We start from the raw sequence: 19876 nt of genomic DNA, 5'->3' as shown, positions 1-19876 counted from the left end.
AAAAAAAAAAAAAAAAAAGGATTAAATTTGTTCTGCAGAAAAAAAATAATAAATAAACCTAAGGAGGAAACACATTTTAAGCCCAAAGATGACAAAACTCCAAACGGGAGTGCCCACACCAGCCCCAAAGGACAGGCAGCTCCTCAGACAATGCAGGAATCTCCCTGCAGAATCCCAACTACCTTTTTTTTTTTTTTTTTTTTTTTTTTTTTGGAGGCAGATGGCATTTCTCGGCTCTGTGGCCTGTGAAGCGTAGCTGAATTTCTTCTGTCCAGGGTAACAGGACTGCAGTGTGCTCTTTGCATACCTCCAGTCATCAGCTTTTATAACAGACCTCTTGTGAATTAGCTCGGATTAGAGAGATTTTCTAGGCAGGCGCATCAGTTCAAGTAGTAATTTTTGGCCTATTTGTGATCTAAAGTACTGTCTGCTTTCAGTGCATCTTCCTAAAGCTCACATGCCTTGGTTGCTCTGGACTTTATGGCTGGAGCACCTACTGAATCTGGGTGGAAAAAGACATTGCCCTCTTTTTTTCAGTCTAGAATAGTAGATGCCATCATGGCACGGGATTGTTTTTGTTTTTATGGTTAGTACCAAGGAGATGTGAGTAGTGGTGCTTCAGAGGAAGTTCTGCTTGGTTAAGGAAGATGTGTGGTGAGTGTGGGTTATGTCGGCAAAAGTTGGGGATACTTCTTCTTTTTAATGGACATGTGATTTATTTTTTCCTCTTAGGGAAGAGGAGACTTCTGGGCCAACTAGGTTCAGTCTTTCTACTGATACACAGTTGATTCTGTCTATTCTGCTTTCACTCATGTGTGTACAGCAAATTGTCACCCCAGAGTCTGTGTGGAGGTGTGACTGCTTGCACACTCATGGGGATTGCCTAAACCAAAAAAAATTTCAGTGGAGCGAAGGGGACCTCTTTGTAGGCAATTACAAATCTTGTTCTCGCCACCCTTCCTGCTCTTGAAACAAGTTTTTCTCCTGACACTTGAAAATAAAATTTGATTAAAATTTATCAACATGTATCACACTAGTATTGTATCTGCAGTGTGTCTGTTATGGTGGGTTCATTACTATGTAATTGGAATGATTATTCCACTCCGCTGTGGCCTTCAGCCATCAGATGGACAGCACACGTTGAGCTTTTGGGGTAGGTTGGCTTTTTCATTTGTGGCCTTGAGCACACTCTTGCATGCTTGTGGAGTAATACTGTGCTGCTTTAAATTTAATTTTTGCAGTCAGAGTAGAAGGGTCGATTCGATTTCATTATCATGAGCTAGTGGGGTGTTGCAGTGTTTGTCAGCAATCCTGTAGACTGGTACCAGTTGTTTGTTTTTGCAGGGAAGGGATTCTCTGTCATGACACGTTTGTGTGTACATCTGTGTGTGTAAATACGCACGTTGGGTTTATCTTATCTTGCTGTGAACCTTTTGATGATGGAGTTTTATTTCAGGAAATGAGCTCCAAGTGGGAAATAAGCCTTGTGCCCGTCTCCTGGAGGTGCTGTTAGGGCCTGCAGAAAGTTAGGGTGCACGCACGAGTTTCTAACACAGACTTGTGATCTTGCAAAGCTGCGCCTGTCCGCGGACAGGCCGATGGGCAGCCCCTGCCCCTCGCGGGCAGGTGGTCCCTCGCCGTGGCACCGCTCCAGCTCGCAGAGAGCTTTGTGCTGGAAACACCGTGTGTGCACGATGTACCGGAATGCTTTTTATAGACTGTTGTGGATGTTTCACACCAAGAAAATAACTGGTTTTGCCAAACTCGAGAACCAGCGGAACACAGCAGCCTTTTTTGAAGCAGTCAGGCCTTGAAACCTGACTGATAACCCACCAACTCCATCTGCAAGACTGCTTCGGGAGATAGAGATGCTTTACATTTATTTCCTAAAACAATTGAGGCTTTTTTTCCTTTCCAGGATGACTGCTTGATTAAGGAGGTCACAGCTAGCAGACATTTCTTGTTTGGAATATTTGGCTACCAGGGAAATGCTGGGCAGATGATTACATTGCCAAGTCAGGGAATACTGCTGAAGTGAATACTCAGTTTCAAAGAAATACAGCTCCTGTGTCATGTGTTTGTTGTTGAAGACACAAACCCATTGATGTCGTACTTGTGAACTGAAAAATGCAGTGCTGGAATTCAGAGGTGAAATAATCCCTTTTTTTTCCTTTATTTCAAAGGTAGCTTTCCTGCTACTCAATAGTGGAAGACCATCTAAAATGCTCTTTCCAATGAAATTCTGCCTGTGTAGTTTTTGGGATTACCAGTGGCTTCATTTTAGGAAAATTATGTTCAACTCCTTTGTTCCATTCCCCAAACTCATTTTTCTTGGACATCCTAACACAAGAAACTGGAGTTCTGAGGTCTAGAAAACATTAAGAGTCCACAGTAGAGCTCCTAGATCATATTTTACCCAGGCTTTTGTTTGTATCTGAAGTACAAATGAGAAAATGTTCCTCTGCAGGAGCCTGGCAGATATTTCAGACCAAAACTGCCTTTTTTTTTTTTTTTTTTCCCCAGATGATGTTATTTCACACAAATGGTATATACATTTGAATCTTTTCCTATTTAACACATTGTCTTAATTTTATAATATTTTTTTAGTAATGATGATGATTTTACATATGGATTATGACTTCAGCTGTGGGAGTTAGCAATTGGAAGAGATTTACAGGAAAAAATAACTTTAAATTAATTTTCTTTAGGTTTTTTTTTTTTTTTTTCCCAACTGTACTAGCATTTGCAAGAGCTTTTGGCCATAGATCTGGTTCCAAATCCTTTGTAACTTTTTATCTGTTACTACCCTTTTAACAAAAGGATCTTGCAGTCAAACTAGCTCAAAATAAAATTAATTGGGGGTAGTTATCTAAAAATGGACGTAAAGCATCAGATTTTGTAAATTGAAACATAGAGGTGAAGTGGGGTTTTTTTCTAGAAAAAAAAAAAAAAAAAATCAGCCATACTGCTTCACCTCCTTGGAGGTGAGCCTACATAGTTGTGGGTTTTTAATGATCAGTGTTTGAACCCTGGATCTATCTATCCCTCCGTCCGTGGGTACCCAGCTTCCCGAAGGGGGATAAGCAGGTTTAATTGCAGGCATGTGACTGTGCCACTGCCCCATGAGGCTCTTTGGGTGACTATGATCTGTTTAAGTTATTTAGAAGAAAAATCTGCTTTCTGGAGAGCAGCTGGGGATGTGGAAGTGGCACAGTCTGTTGTTAGGTACCTGCCCGTCCCTGGTACGTGCTTTGGGTCCGTCGTTTGGGCTTCAGGCAGCTGAGCTGAATGGGACGTCTCGGATGAAGGATGGTGCCCCGTGTTTCTGTTGGTAAATGTGCACCCGGGTATTTAAATCTACTTCGTCATGGGAAAGGGAAAACAAATGTGCTCCCCCCAGTTAGCCAAGTTCCGTTGCCAGTCGAGGCTGGAGGGCTGACGGTCTGTCTTGGGGCTGCGGCAGGCAGGACGTGTGCCTGTGGAATATGCAGGGCGGCGATGCTGAGGGCACCACGCTGACCTGGCGAGAGGTGGCTCCTTCGGGCGAGGTGTCTCACCTTTTGGCTTCCAGACCAGCACAGAGATCTCCCTTGAAGATCTGAAGCTCATCGATGTGTGTGATGACAGTCAAATACTGCTGCGTGTGGCCAGCGAGAGGCTGCTGACTTGGTGAAAACCTTCTGCAGTCATTCCCTCTTCTCCCTTCTTTTTTTTTTTTTTTTCCTGTTAGCTGCAGGAAGGCTGCTGATCTGTCTGTGGAGAGCTTTAGTCTGAACACTTGAATAGATTTGTATATTATGATTTCAAAATTGTTCTTAATTGGTGCAGATATTGAGTCTGCCAGATGTTAGTCGTCTTTTCCAGCAAAGACTTAACTATTACTAAGAGTTGAACTGGAAATAATTGTTTTACCTCAGGATGGTATTTCATTTGGAAGATTAATAAAGTCCACTTGAAAAAGAGATTATCTTAAATTTGCTGCAGCTGGAAAGGACAAAGATTATCATTGTCAAAGGCAACGCGCGTCAAAACTAACTGGATCTCGTTTTTTTAGAGAAGGGAACTTAATAAAAATGTGCTTAAGATAAGCCCTGAAGGAATGTCTGAAAACTTTTAAAGCTAAAATATCAGTGGTAACAAGATGCAAATGTTACGCATAGACCCCATAAAAAACAAATATTTTTTTTTTTATGCCTATAGAAGAATGTAACCAGCATGCTATACTTCTCTCTGTGTTTCAATTGGTTACAGAGCTGGTAATAATGCAGTCTCTGTGTAAAGCCATATACATATATATTAAATTCTGGTATTTCTGCTTTGCTCTTTATGTTTGAAAGGGGTAGTTGTGTTTCAATGTGGCTTTTCACTGAAATTTAGTGTTCCTTACCGCTTCCAAAGCAGCCATGCAGCCCCGTATTAGAGATTTTTAGATACTCCTTATAATATGTGAAGTTTGATGTTAAATGCTCACCCCGGTGAAACCTGAGACTCAGTATTGAAAACAGTTTTTTACTTACACTGTGAAGAAATACATTTTCCTTTTGAGGAACGGATAAAATTGTCTCAAGTGAAAAAACGTGGCCATCTAACAAAAATATACACCCCTTGTAATTGTTGGTTGGAAAGCTGTACTGCTTGGAGCCGTGCAAATTAAGCACTATAAGAATAATATTTGTTTGGGTGTCAGCCTTTTTTTCTTTAAATGATGCCACCTTTGCTTCTAAAATGCCGCCGCAAAGACATGCGGTTACGATGTACACAAATATCTGGAGCACTCGAACAAATCGCTTTTTTTTTTTTTTTTTTTTTTTCCGTAGTATAGCTAGAAACTGGGACTTCTGGGTTGTGGTGATGTAGGAGAGTTTTGGAAGGAGAGGAGGACATTTCTCTTTGATCCTGCTTTCTAACGGTGCTCCACAGTGGGACTGGGGCTGTACTTTGTTAAATATTTAAGTAGATAAATCCCTGTGTGTGCCTTACTTAAACTGGCTTGTAATGGGAACAACCAGGGGGGGCTAAGGTATGTCGTGACTAATGTGAAATAGCTGTCTTAGCTGTGCAAGTTACCTATTTATTCTGAACTTTATCTATGGCGAACTATTAACTCTGAATTCTAATTAAAATAATGAATTTGCAGATGAACGAGATTGGATGTGGTGGAGAGAAAAATTGTGGCTAGAGTTTCAGAGAGTCTTGGGCCAAGATCTGTGCCATATTCTTCAAAGAGCAGCTTCCTCTGTTGTGAAGGAACCACAGGACTTTCTGTGTATATTTTGAATTTACCCTTTGATTCCTCCTGTGACTCATGGTGGGAAGCTTTGGACTTTCTGAAGGCCAAAACCTAGACTTTCAGAGCACAGCTTAAGCCTTGAGTAGGTCTGTGAGCAAAAACCCCCCAAATACTTCTGATCTTAAACCCAAATAATCTCCGAAGACCCTCACAATTTAGGTCTGAGGTGAAAACAAACACAGAAACAAGTTATTTCTAGCTCTTCATCATCTGTAATCATAGGCTTTCATTGCAGTAATGCAGTTTGAGTGCTGGGCTTGTAGCTAAAGAAAGCATTGAACCTACGTACAGCTCAACAGCTGCTTTTTTGTGGTTAAGGTTTTGTGGTGATGCTCTGCCAGGTCTTATGTTGGCTTCCTGCATATTCTCTTCTGTGACTAAACTTTTTTTTCTTTAGTTTGCTTGAAATATTCACCGGATGTTGATCTTTACGGTTTAAGTCTCCATTTTAATGTTTAAGACCTTTTTTTTTTTTTTTTTTTTTTTTTTGTACAAGAAAGGGATTTTTTTTTTTTTTTCCAGTTTGGTCTTTTTTTAAAAAAAAAAAAAGTTTTAAAACTTAACAGTATGTATTTGTACTCTGTTTAGTCTAACTGAAGCTCATCTACAGCCTTGTGACCTCACCAAACTAAATATTATCTTGTTCCCAGAACCCTGAACTGATAAGTAATAAATGGTGATAAGAGGTAATAAATGGGACAAGACTGATGTTGCTTAGTGGACAAGGCACAGGGAAATGGTATAGTGCATGGCCGTGCTTTTAAACCAGTTTTCAAATTCTGTTTTGCTCTACCCCACCATATGCCTGGCTTCTGTAGGGAGTTTTACTGTCTCTACTTCTGTTTTGTGTGAGTACTCTCTGCCTCCTTTCACATGCTGGTATCCTGGTGGCATTTTTCTGAAGTTTCTATGCCTGTACCTCCCATCCTTGCATCTGAAGTGAAGGAACTTCCCTCCACTTTACTATATGTTTACAATAGGAGGCAAAAATAAGATCCATATAGCATGGTGGTAGCTTGGACACAGGGATAGATTATTGAATTTCAGATATATTGTTAAAATGCCTTGGTTTAGGGTTCGAGGTGGATGACCTAGAGAAGCCTGTGCCTGCGGACTCAGGAGGAGTCATTTAGGAGGGTCTGGTTTGGCTTTGATGCTGCAGAAATCAGTCATGTGTATGGCGTTTCAGAATCCTGAGTCTAGAAACAGTTCTTATCAGATCTTTCTGCTTCAAGGTAGGGTTGAAAAAAGCCGAGGTGATATAGCAGTGCCTGCTAGCGTGTTACTTGGATTGGACGGGTCGTGCTAGATGTTTGCGAAAATGTCAGGATGATTTGGTGACTTTTTTCTGGGACTGCTGCAGAAAGTGGCACCTGGGAGGCATATGTTCTTACCATGATTGGATTAACAAGGTGCTTAGTTTCAAAAGCCTTTTAAAAATGAAATTACTAGCATTTGTTAAAAAAAAAACAAAAAACAAACAAACAAAAAAAAAAAACCCAAAAAAAAAACCAACCAAAACCAAACACCTTAAACTGTGTGGGAATCTTGTTTTATTTACTGTGAGTGGTTTTGATCCACGTACAAAAAATGACATCAGCTCAGCCTCTGGATCTACTTCAATAAGAAGAGCATCAGGACTGCAGGGAGAGAATGGTGCTCTGTGCCCATTAATGATGCGTCCTGCTTGTTAATGCCACAGAACATGGGCGAGCTGCGTTGTTACTGTGTGAAAGGGAGTCACAGATGATGCTTTTCTTCAGGCTTTTGTTCAAGCATTTCCACACTCGTAACTCATCTACACGTGACTTGATGGTTACGGGACTCAATTTGGAAGCGTTCTGCTGGACTCGTATCCTGCTTCCCCCAAAGGTTGTTAATTTGAATCCCCTTCCAAGGACTGAAGCTAGTCACGTCTGCTTTCTGTGTCATGGCTTCAAAAATAAGCCCACTGCTGCATTTTAGAGCTTGGTTCTCACTGGAGAAATGTTCAGTTGTTCCTTTTTTTGGCTTTTTCTGTCTGGAAACCACCAACGTGCATTGCTTTAGAGAAGGATTTTAGCCATGTGTGATCAGACGGATGGCTTGCGTTGCTGCTGTTAGTAAAGGGGCTCCAAGTTTAATCTTCAATCTGATGCTAATTTCAATGGATTTATTCTGAATTTGCACTGCAATGCAATCGAAAGCAAAACTTGGCATTACAACCTGAGCCTAAATTCCATGTAACTGCACAAATCTCTTGGTGCTGTGACAAGCCAAATGTTTTGATTTCCCAATCTTGAATGGTTTCACGAATCTGAATAGAAATTACAAAGCTTCTGTGAACAGGTAGACTTCAGATAAAGTTCTGTATTACAAACCTAGTTTTGTTTGCTTTGAAATGTGTGGGGGTTTTGAACATGTAAGCAGAGATCAACATTGGTTGAAAGACAGGACAGCTCACAGACCCTGTACTAAAAAGAGGAGGAATTAACCTAGTCCTCTTTATGTGGGCAAGAAAACTTATTAATTTACAATGGCTCATTAACACAGAGAACAGAGATGTTGAAGGAGGTGGTGATGTGTAATAGGATTGGATCCCCCTTTACCCTTAAATACAGGAGATGTGTTTAGTCTATGCAGTGACTCATTCTGGCATTAGAGATCAAAGGGATCCTGGCTCAGTATTTATTCCAAATTGGTGGTTTCAGTGGAAAATATGTCTGTGGATTCTTACAGGTAAAATTTGTCCACGTGTCTCTGAGGGGAGAAAATAGAACTATGTTTTTTGGTTTTTGTTTTTTTTTTATTATTAAATGAAGCTTTCTCTGATACAGAGAACAGAATTTAAATTTAGCAGGCCCATGTCTGTTCAGTCATAGAAGTCAAGCCCTGACAAGTCAAATCTGTTAAAAAGATTGGGTATTGGTGTAACTTTACCTAATTCTGTAGAGTGGCATGGGTGCCTTAATTCTGAATCATAATGGGAATATTTTAATATTTATATTTAATATTTCAAAAAGTTATTGTAATGACAACAGCTACAAGAAAATTCCCCTCTTGCAGGTACAAAAAAACCCCTCTTTATTTCTCCCTCTAAACTTTTTAGGAAGGCATTGACCATATGATGAAGGATTGGGCAGCCTGGCTTCTGCTCCGAACTCTTCTACTGAATTTTTTCCCAAATGACTATACCGTAATCACCTCACCTTTGGCTGTTTCTGTCATCCATATGGTTTTGAAACCCCTATTTTATTTTATTTTATTTTTTCTGTAAGGGGAGAAAAAGAGCATGCAAAGCACTTAAGAACTCCTTAATGCCCTGGAAAATGTTTTTCCACTAATCTGTATTCTTAACCAGAGTGTAGAACTGCCAGTTGTCAGTGGGATACCAGCTTTTCTTGTTAAAAGGGACAAAGTGACCCTGGGAATGAAGTCCCACTTGCAGAGATGCTGTACAGAAATTTATCCTTTCAAGAATGGCTATGGGACGTAAGTAAGCTCATTTTGTGATAACTATCCCTGAAGGACAGCAAGCTCCTGGTGGCAGCATGTGATGAATCTGCAAATAAACCCATTTTCCTTCATAGCTTCTCTTCCCCTTTTGGGCATTAGATCCTTCTATCCATTTATATGCAATGCAGTCAGACTCTTCCCTGTTAGGTTTCAATGGCTGGAAGGAATTTACTGTCTTATTTACTTATTATTTTACGTGGGAGGCTGTAGGAGCCTTGCAGTCCTCATGTCAAGGTAGACCTTACTGCTAGTACTAGTACTAGGTGGTGATGCACTGAACTCCTGTCAGCTTCGTTTCGGCTCTGAAAGAGGTGTCATCCTCTCTTCGAACACACAGCCTTTTTCTTCAGCGTTCAGTGAAGCCTTAATTACTGCCTGATCTTTCTCCTGTAAAACTCACAATGTGCTACAGCTCTAGAGCCATCAGCAGGGATTTATTTCCCCATGGTGAGCTAGTATGTCTCTGTCCTGGAGTGGGCTTTGGTTTAGGTGGGGTTTGGGTCCATGACTCAGCCCAATTCTCCCGTAATTGTAGGGCAGTTGAGAAGCAGGGGAATGAGGTCACTGTCTTGGTCACTGCTCCTTGGCTTTGGCATTTTGCATTAAAACCCAAGTTTGGAACTCTCGTGCTGTCCGTCTCTTCCCCTCCATAAATAGCACAGGGTTGCTACTGCCAGTAGTTTTATACCCCCCCACTAGTAACAATTTGCAGTGTTTTGGCCTGCCTTAAAGTTGGATTTAATTTGTGAAAATGGTAACTTCAATTTTCTTTGCAGCAGCTGGCAAACAGAGCTTGCTCCCTTTCAGAGACTAGATGAGGCTTCAGTAGGTCTGGACTAGCATCTTCAAGGCTATTCCAGTGTGGGCCAGTGTTCATCAAGTTTTTTTTCATTGTTTGCCTGTGAATTCAAGTACTAAACAATTACATTCTTGGGAATTTATGCCAGCGAGACAGCAAAACCAACTATGTTTGTGTGAATTTAAGACTCATCTGCCTTTGTATAAATATTTAAAAATGCTTAATCTTGAATTTTATATCCTCCTAGCTGTCATCTTTATTAATTGGCCTCCATCTAAATGGCGTAGTACCATGGTTTAATGATAATTCTGTGAAGGCTAGTCACCATAATTAACTAGGAATACTGAACTATATTAATCTGCCCATTGTACTAGAAGAGATTAAAGCAGTTTAACCAGAGTGAGCATTCTTCTATTTCTTGAAGGACCGACCCTGTGAGGAGTACTGTGTGTTTCCTCAAGTGTCAGAGGAGTCTTTGAAGAGCAGTTTATTTCTTAACCTTTGTTAATACTTGTGCTCTCTTGATACGGCACATAAATGCTGCGCTTAAATGTATTTACCTTTACAAAGGTAATAAAACTCGTAAAATGTAGATAAGATAATGGACATGTAGGAGCACTATTGGGAGACTTTGCTACATGCTAGTGTCCCACCTACCTTCCTGACTCTTGAAAGCAGATAAGCATTATCTCCTTTAATAAACAGTTTCCTTGGTCTTGAATAGGTTCAGTAAAAGTACTTAGTATTGCGTCAGAGATTAAGACGACTTCTACCTCTCAGTTTTTGAGGCTGATGGAGGGGAGATGGAGATAAACCTAAAGGCAAGGTAAGGAGAGCAGGGAGCCCTTCAGCTGCGACTTGTAATTATTCTTGGCATTTCAGGCTGAAGAACTGCAGAAGTGAATGAAAATGTTGTGTTAATACATTCCAGCAGGATCTCTGGTTCCTTTCCCCAGAAGAGTAATCCCGGTCTGTTATTGCTTGGTCTTATCAGAGCCTTTCAGAATTAGTTTGAGGTGATAACAGCAGGGTGGTTATGACGGGGCTAGCGAAGGGAATGGCTGTACATCCACGGCATTTACTCATGAAATCATTAAGTCAAACGAAGACCTTTTATGAGAGAGGATGTTAAAATACCACTGTTTTGAACTTAGTACAGGTTACATTCTAACAGCTAAGCTTACCTAGCTGAACATTGAACTACACAGTTGGGTATTTCTTTACAGAAATGGAACAGTTTTTCCCCGAAAATGGAAGATCTCCCTTTTTGGTGGAGTGACTTATTTTTCTTTTAAGGTCACCAAGCCAGCCCAAATGCAACACAGTCTGAGGTATTCTTGAAAGGAATTATTCACAAAGGCTATCAGTTTAACTTCTTTATTTATTTCTTTTTTTTTTTTTTTTCTTTCAGCTGTGGAAAATAGGCAGACATTCTTGGGTTTCTCTCCAGAGTAATTCTGAGCTTTATGCTGGCTGCTGTGCCAGCCCCTCCTCATGAAAGATCTAGCTGGGGATTCATTTGGTGAACCTCAACTTGAAGCCCCCAGACTCGACACGAGTGTAAATGTTCCAGTGCCAGAAAATCCTGCTCCCTTTGGAGAGCAGGAGACCCACAGTGCAAGAGCAATGCTCAAAACATCCAGGTTTTCCTCTTCATAGCAGATTGCCATGTAGTCATAAGGCAGTTCTGAAAAGAAATTATCCTCACCCTACATGGGGAAAAATTTCCTGTAGTTAAAAGCCTGCTAGATTACTGCTCCTAGAGCTGTGATGTAAGAATCTTCCATGCAGTCATGTGCATCAGCTGAGATAATGCACTATTTTAACCTGGCAGTCTCCGAGAGGACATTCACGAAAGCTTTCATTAGGTGTTTATAAAAAATAGAAAGGAAATTCATGCCATAGAAGTTTGCCTGTACTTTCCGACAGCTTAGTGTTAGATCTTATTATGGCTTTAAATCTCTTCTGTAACTACTTGTCTCCTCAGCTGCCAGACTTTTGGCAAGGTGTCTGCATTTTGCTAAGAGTCCTTAGCAGCAGTAGGAGGCGAGAAATTACAAGTGAAATGTCCTGAGCACCATAAAAATACAAATGTATTTTTAAAAGGGTGGTGGTGTATATTAGAGCATGCTTCCATGACATCTTTTTAAAGTTCCTGCAAGGCTAGAACTATATAGAATTGTACTCCTTTGTAAGCATGCTTGACTATAAGTAGATTTCAAATCTGTTTTATTGTAGGCTTTCTTTTTCATATTCTTTTTTCTCCTGCCCCAAAGCCCTCCCTCCATACTAATATTTTTATCAGCTCTTGAAGTGTCTTTTGCATTCTGGGGATAAAAAAAAAAAAAAAGAACTGAGAATTAGGGTTAAAAAAAAAAAAAAAGAGAGGTGAGGGAAGGGGGAATAGAGTTATCTGGAAAAACGTGGATTCTTCCTGTGCTACTGAAGACTGGAGGGAGAACCTGGAAAATCAGCTCAAGACTCTTGTACTGGATTTTATGTAGAAGCTTTGAAGCTCTTGGGGTGCTTGGCTTCAGAAACATGTCAAAGTTTGACATGGTCATGTGTGCTGGTTAATACTTTTATTGACATGTTAGATTTATTAATGGGCGTTTTATATTACTTTTCTAAACCGAATGTGCTGAAGTGGAGGTAGAGGACTAACAGTTTGAGTGTGCTTGGGAGAAGAGAAACAGGATGGGACCTCCTGCTTTAGCAACCACGGTGTATCGAGGTCAGATCACTAGTTAAATTTTTAGCATGGAGGATAGAAATTGAAAGTCCTGTTTGGTGCCAGGCTGCAGAAAGCTTTTATTTATGATAAATATTTGCTTAACACTACCATGTGTGCAGTTTACAGTGGTGTGGACTTTTTTTTTTTTTTCCCCTAAAGTACTCATGTTGGTAGTCTTGTATCTTAGCAAACTTAAAACTCTATCGAAGGCCTGGAGTAAGATTGATTTATTTTCTCTTTTTTTTTTTTCTTCTTTTTTTTCCTTTTAAGCCAGTGAAGCTTCAGATTCTGGGACAAGCGTGCTGGTTCCTATCTTCTGCTGTTTAAATACATTTGATTAAATTAAGAGCATTAAGCAATTTTTAAGTTTCCCTAAACAATGGATGGATTTTTCTGTGATTATTGCATGAGTCAGTTATAATAATCCCTTTTCGTTGTGCAGTTTCGTTGCTGAAACTGAGCACTGAAGTATTGTTGGTAACTCCCTTATAAACAACCCAACTTCCAATTTGCAGGAGAAATTTTTCTCTCTCGGTTCTGTTCTACTGTAGCCTGTATTTATTTCAGTAATGATGTGGCTGTTGGAGATGAGCTGTCCAGAGGAATCACACGGCTTTCCTGGGACACTGGCATAATAGCGTGCTGTGTCCCGCAGTTCAGACTCCTCGAGCAGACTCCCCTTTGTCTGTGCAGGGTCTCTGAAAGCTTGTTTTGACCTTTTCAGTGCAGGAGACCGCAATTCTACAAGTTTCTCAAATTAGCACTTGGACCAGGCTATTTCTGTATGTTGACTGAAAGAATCTGAGATGATGAGTAGTCTATGCAGTAATTGTAATGTGACTTAAAAGCACTGGATGGGCTACTGTTTCCTGCCCTGCTATTGCAGGGTTAGCAAAAAAACGACTTCAAGATGTCAAACTTCTGCTTCTCATTTGTTCAGAGATGCTTGTACGTGTCTGCCAGACCCACATAATGAAACTTAACCCCCCCCCCGCCATACCATAGGTGGGTAGGTAAACATGAAGCAGTTTCTCAGGAGTAGAGAATAATGGGCAGCTTTTTGACTTCTGCAGGGTTTAAAAAAAAAAAAAATTAAATTTTAAGTCAGTATTTTTCTTCAGGCTCATAGTCTCTGTTCTGCTTTTTGTCCTTCGCTTAAGTTTTATAGCATCTGTCACTGTATTTCAGTAATATTTTCTTCAAAGAGAATGGTCATTAGGAGGAGTGAGTTTACCTGGTTGAATTTCACAGTTTTATATATACGCCCGTGCCAAAGTGTTAGGACAAAACACCTGAATGCTTGACATATTAAATACCATAAAATTGCAGCTTGTTGATAGGCAGAGTTGTAAAATAAATGTATATGCGTGATCGGCTGCCTTTAATGTATGAAGTTTGTAGTACTTCTGTTTGCTAGAGATTTCCTTACATGGGAATTCAGTATTTGATAATTAACTTGTAGCTAGGAGCGCTAGGCAGTAATGTAATCCTGTGCTCTTCAGATTACCTGTTTCAAAATGAGTCAGAGCCATTACTTTATCTGCAGTTACACCAACAGTTTTACAGGAATGTAATGTTCTTTGCCTTGGCTCTTTCATAAGCTGTGCTTGCAGTTGTCTTCTGCAGGCCTAGAGTACACAGAGCTCTTCTGTGTGTTTCAGTGGTGAATGAGATAAAGGTTTGCCATGTTAATGTGTAGAAATGAGCATAATGCTGGGTTTTTAATTTTTTATTTTTTTTTTTTTTTAGAAAACAGTTTGATCAGACACCACTGACGTGAGCATGGACTCGGCTATGAGCTAAAAATGAGAGTATAGTATGGTGGCTTTTGAGACCGTTGGTCTGATCTCTGTAGAAATGGGATTTCTTCCCATTTGTGTTAGTTGCAAGTTCTCCTTTTCTTCTTTGTTTTGTAATTGTGCTAATTGCTGGATTGCTGGCACAGTGAGTGCCCATCAGCACTTGAGACCTGTCAGAGGTAAGTAAGAACAGCAGCATGGGAAACAGCCTTGGAAATAGGATGCTGTCCTCCAGTGTAGTGAAATCAGGATGCATCCATCTTCTTAAATTTCCTTTTTATTGTTAATAGAAATATATACAGAGAGAGAAAGGAAAAAAATAAGCGGATATACCTACACAAAGGGGGAAATGCCTGGGACTGAATTGGTACGAGAGGAAGAGAACTGAGGATCTGAGCATTGTCCCACGAAGGCTGATGTAGTAGCTACCTAGGCTACGATAAAATATTTACAAAGATGACTTCATTCTGCACAGTTGAGCTAAAAAGAAGCCCAAAATGCAGTGCTCTGATTCTCATCTTGCCAAAAGCGTCATGCTATATTGATCTATGTCAAACGGGTGTTTGGGTATAAATCTTATCAGATGTTTCATAGTTAGACCTAATCATATTTACCGTGCCAACGCGTGGGCTGGATCGTGTTCTTGGAATCGGAGCTGACTTGTCAAGTGTCTGTTTGACATTTCCTTTCAGAATAAAACGTTGCTGCAGGTGCCCTGGAGGCGCCGGAAGGTCCCACTCCCCAGCAGCTCTCTGAATTCAGACTAACTGCAGAAACTGGGCGTCCTGTTGGTCTAGGCAATAGCAGTTGCATGTCCTAAGGATGAAGAGCAGCTTGCTAGAAGTTGGTAGCCTATCTAATTTAACCGTTCTGCAGCTCACGTGTCTGTGATGTGCTTCTGATAGCTGCAAGGCTGGCTCAATAAAAATACGGGCTGATCTCAGTAACTGGAAGTTTAAAATTCATCATAACATTTCTCTTTTACAGTGGGGAACTTGCTAGAGGTAGGCTTTCGAGGCTCTTTGTTGCACATTTTCCTCCACTCCCACTTCTGAAGTCTTTGCCCAGCCTTGAGCTATTGGTATTTTTCTAATTGTAAACTGTTCTGTCCTTACCTTGCTCTCTTGGCTCTTTTCCTTTACTGGACGCAGTAAATCCTTAACCCCCGCCAAAGCAAGCCCACAGGCCAAGCTTGTAGGCCTTGCATTTGCCCGAGTTGCGCTTTTCACAAGGCTCTTTTGTTAGAAGCAGTTCTGGGCTAGCTTTAGTCACCACTAAGCTTACTGGAAAATGGAAGAGAGGCCGTCCTTGCTTTCTCATGTTACTGAACAAATCCCTCTCCCCTTCCCTGGGGTCTGCTATTCCTAGTGAAAAAAACTGCATTTCAGCTGTCAAAAATTGCGGTAGATCCACACTGCAGAATTATTTGCTCATGCTTAAGAGACGTATATTTGTTCAGGGGTTGTAAACGCTGTCATGAAGGTTTTGACAGGAGTGAAAAATGAATTTAAGTAGCTGGTGCCGAGAGGAATACAAGCAGTGTTAATTCTGCCCGCGACACTTCCCTGCAGCCTGTCAGTGCCCACCGCTCTGCTGAGAAGTAAAGGCAGCTTGGTCTGGTGTTTCTTGCGTTTGTGGCTGCTGGGACAGGTTTGGGTACAAATTTGTAAATCTGTCTTGACACGCTGGCAGACATAAGAGGAGGATACAGAAAGCAGTGTTTAGTTTATGCATTAATTGTCCCATGGGTTCCATCACAAGCCTTGCTCTCGGAGCTCGCGGTCTGGTGGCGTCTCATCAGCTCGAGCAGGTTTTCACTCACCAGGAATCGTTTCTCTGCAGGCTGCTGGAAGTGGCTTTGGTGCAGGAAAGCAGAACGGTTTAAGGTGTGGAGGACACTAACGATAAAATGTGATTTTTAAGTTGTGCTCTGATTCTAGAGTATGGATGATTTTATAAATAAAGATTGACTAGACAGAGGCCTTTTGTGGTTTTGCTCCTTAAACCGTAAAAGCTCCGTTCCTCCAAAGCAGTTACAATTCCCATATGCCTGAGATGAACAGGAGTAGCAGAAGAGCAATGCAGAAATGTAAAGGTGCCGTGAGCTTTCATGAAACACTAAAAATAATTGCCAGATCAGGTTCATTTCAAGAGGGTGTTACTCCTGGCCACTGCTGGTAGGAGTTGCGGTTTTGAACACTTCTCATAGGTTTAACCAGATTTAAAATCTTTTGCAGCTGCAGAATAGGCAGGTCAGTCATATGCAGGTTCGGGTTATGTTGTCATACCTGATCTTTCTCTTCAGGAAAATATGAAATGGGTTTAGAGAAGCAAAGAACGGACAGTATGTGAGGACAGAGGAAGCTGTACAAAACTTTTCTTTCCAAAGAAGGTAATATATCTACTTGCAGAAGGATGCTGATGAGGTTATAAACAGAAGGGAAGAAGAAAGGCTTCTTTTGTGCAGCACTCATTCTGTTCAGAGCTCCAACATGTCTGTGTTCTGAGAGCAAGGGGCTTGAAGCTCTTCAGTCAGGAGCAGTTGGACAAGGAGGGGTGATGTTTCACTGAACTTGGCCTCTTAAAGAGAAAGCTGGGCAGCAGTGAGCTTTATCTGTCTTACCCTATTTCTCAATCTACCTACAGTGGGGGAAAAAATCCATATTTCTTTTAAGGCAGCAGTATCTCAAGTCGATTTTCTACTGCGTGATGTGGAAATAGGCTACCAACATTAATAGCCTTGAAGGCACTGGTAAATGATAGACTTTCAAGGATTTTTTTTTTTTCTTTGCTTGTTTAGCTACAAGGTTGAAAATAACTGAAGTTCATAATTGATCCTTCTGCATCCTACAAAGTCCTTTGCGAGGATGGGAGATCTCTTAGGTGCCTTCTCTGTCAAGAAGTTGTATAAAAGGTTGTGAAAACACCCAGTGGCAGCCTCACCCCTTGTGTTAGACCTGTTTTGTAGAACTATCTTGTGTCTTTGTTAAAAGACTTCTCTGTTTGGGGCTGGGTGCTGGTGCAAAAGGACAGGTCCAAAGCTTTATCCAAGTATCCCGAGACATCTCGGATTTAAAATTGGCCTTTATTTTTAGTACAGTGTTATTTGCAGGAATAAAGGCATGCAGGAGGGTATGACTTGTAGCTGTGTAGCTTAAAAATGTGTTTAATGTTGCTGTGAATATTGCACAATTATATGTGGATTCTCCTAGTGTATTAAAAGCACCATAATTTTCTTTATAAAGGAATGCAGGCATGGCTGTTGCTTCTGCTTGAAGCTGTTGAACTCTTGTGACACTGTGTGTGGCTTTTGTTTAAACACCTCATGTGGTCAGGAACAAAACACAAATGAACTTGCAGATGATTTTTATTGTGGTTCCAGTAACAGGCTGGAGCATCTTTCCAGGTGAATGTAATCAGGAAGCATAATTATGCAGTGTTTTGCTGTATAGTAAGTCCTTTTAGTAATTCTCTTCACAAGGAATTGCTGTTGTTCAAAGGTCTGTGTGCTGTTTTAAGTAGAGCACAAGTCTAGAACAAGACTTTAATATTAACCTCTCCTTTATAATGGAACACCTAAATATTAACAGTACAAAGGGTACAAGTTCTGCTATGCAGTGGTTTTACCTGTATCATCTAGACCATTGGTAGAGGTTCAAGGATACAAACTCCTTCATTGCTCTGATGTTTGGGAACTCTGATGCTGCAATGACAGACTTCTAGCAAAGAGATTCTGTGGAGAGGATGCTGCTTGCAACAGGCAAGAAACATGACTTCATTCAAGAGTGCCGCTGCTGTTGTGTTACAGCCAGGCTTTAATGGAATCAGATGTTCACATTAAATTAATACGTTTTACATGGAGCCCATCAACTAACATTTAATTTACTTCAGTAAGAAGTCAGGGCATGTGGGATCAAAGTGGTCTGTGTTGGGATAATCTGGAAGAATCCCTATATTACAGCATGTTTAAAGTGCTCACTTAAACAAGAGGTAGCGTTTGCGAACAAACTAATTGCTTCACGTAGCCTTATATCTCATTTAGTGCTAAACTGAGACTGGGTAGGAAAATGATCTCTTAAGCAAGGATTCTAAAAGCAGAGAGAATGGTGCATTGTTTTGTGGTTTGTTTTTTTTTTTTTTCTTAACAAAATAAAGGAGGTTTCATAGAGGTTTATTTTAAATGAATCCATTTTGCACGGTTTAGTTCTCTTGAGCTGCATGAAAACATGCGGATGGCTATTTGTACTGGCAATCCTAAACTGCCTTCTAGTATCTAGGAATGGTTTAGTGAGACTGTAGATGTTGGTTCTTCTCTCAGTTAAGAAACACTATCTGATATCTGGCACATGGTTAAATAGAGATTGACATTGCAGCAGAATTTTAGTATCATAAAGGTTTCTTTACATCTGTCCATGAAGTCTTGAACATGATGCTTGCTTATCCCAAACAGCCACAGCATGTTTCTCTCGAACAGCATGCCCAAATTTCTGTCTTGGTTGATTACAGGATTAGGCTGTGGATCCTTTTCTGTGGGAATATAAGTTTGGACATCTGATGAGCCATTAAGTCAGTTCGAATGAAATCAGTGTATAATAACCAGAGTTACAAACTGTAACGTTGATAGTTGTTATCTAGGTGTTGGAGAGGGGATTAGTGGGCATGTTACTACAGACCCACAGTGAGAGGCAGCGTGTAATGACGGTGAGTAATGCACAATGATTAAATCTGTTAAGCTTGTGCATGTTAAGTGTTAAATCTCCTGCCAGCGCTGGTGAGCAGCGCAGTACGCCTTGCCATTTGGAGTCCTGTAAACAACGTATGGGCGTCAAAAAGATCCCAACATGTGAAAGACAAGCAGTGCTGCTGCAAAGGAACGGGAGCACAGAGCTGAGTGATGGCAAAGCACAAACCCTCCCGGGCAGCGCCCGAGGTCTAATTACTCAGTCCTGCCATAGCATGGGTGTTTATTCCATCTTCTTGCAGGTGGGGTACATCAGAGAATGCAGCTTAGATGTTTTGTATCCAACAGATGAGCGAGGCTAGATGCATCTCGTGCCAAAAATGGAATGGTGGTGTCTTAGCGTGCAAGAAAAAACAATTGTGCTGTTCCCTGAGGTAACAATGACAGTTCATACATTCGGTATGTTTATGTTTTCAGGAATTGTTAGCTGTTAATATGTTTGTGAGCATTTTATAGTCATTACTCAAACCAGAACTTTTGTTTCCTGTTGTGGACTTAAGCGCTCGCTTAGGTTTTCCTTTCTGTTCTTACTTTGCTCCCCATAAACTGATGGGAAGACATTCCAGCAGTAATGCAACAGAGTGAAAACCGTCAGAGTCAGTACCTGAGAGAATGACAGGGATAATATTTAGACCACTCTAAATGTTTTCTCATGTTCTCTTGTTCTGTCTTGTGGTTTTCTTCTCTGTATGACTCAGTATAAAACTAGCAGGAAGAAGGGTCTTGTCTTCCTAAAGAGTTTTTCTTATGGAAAAAATGTTCTGTTATTAAATGGTATTGGAGGAATATTTGCTTCCTTGAGGGGGGTGTTATTTCTGGTGAACAAATAATGTAATTGATACTATTAGGCATCATTATCAGCTGGTCTACTCGTGCCTTTCTGCCTTGAGCAAAAATTTATTTTAAACAGTAGATTTATATTGGGTGTAGTTTGTAAGCATGATGTTTGTTGGGTACATAATACTGTACTCGCATCTAAAAATCCTGGGTTTTTAAAAGAAAATTACTGAACAATTTT

At 40.6% G+C, this 19876-nt stretch overlaps 1 protein-coding gene across 3 annotated transcripts in view; it reads left to right on the top strand.

Annotated features, from left to right (window-relative positions):
- Positions 1–19876, top strand: part of IFFO2 (intermediate filament family orphan 2) — a 37264-nt gene that overhangs the window by 1585 nt on the left and 15803 nt on the right. For 2 of the 3 annotated variants that reach the window (XM_026862894.1, XM_026862891.1), the window contains exons 2-3: positions 14129–14134; positions 14422–14428. The gene's annotated coding sequence lies outside the window, so the exon portion shown is untranslated. Of the gene's footprint in view, positions 1–11789; positions 11796–14128; positions 14135–14421; positions 14429–19876 lie in introns of those variants that run through there. The other variant, XM_026862892.1, reaches the window with a different exon arrangement.

Source organism: Athene cunicularia, assembly GCF_003259725.1.
Source record: "Athene cunicularia isolate RWA chromosome 21 unlocalized genomic scaffold, athCun1 chr21_part1, whole genome shotgun sequence".
NCBI lineage: Eukaryota > Metazoa > Chordata > Aves > Strigiformes > Strigidae > Athene > Athene cunicularia.
This window is presented reverse-complemented; position numbering and strand designations above follow the sequence as displayed.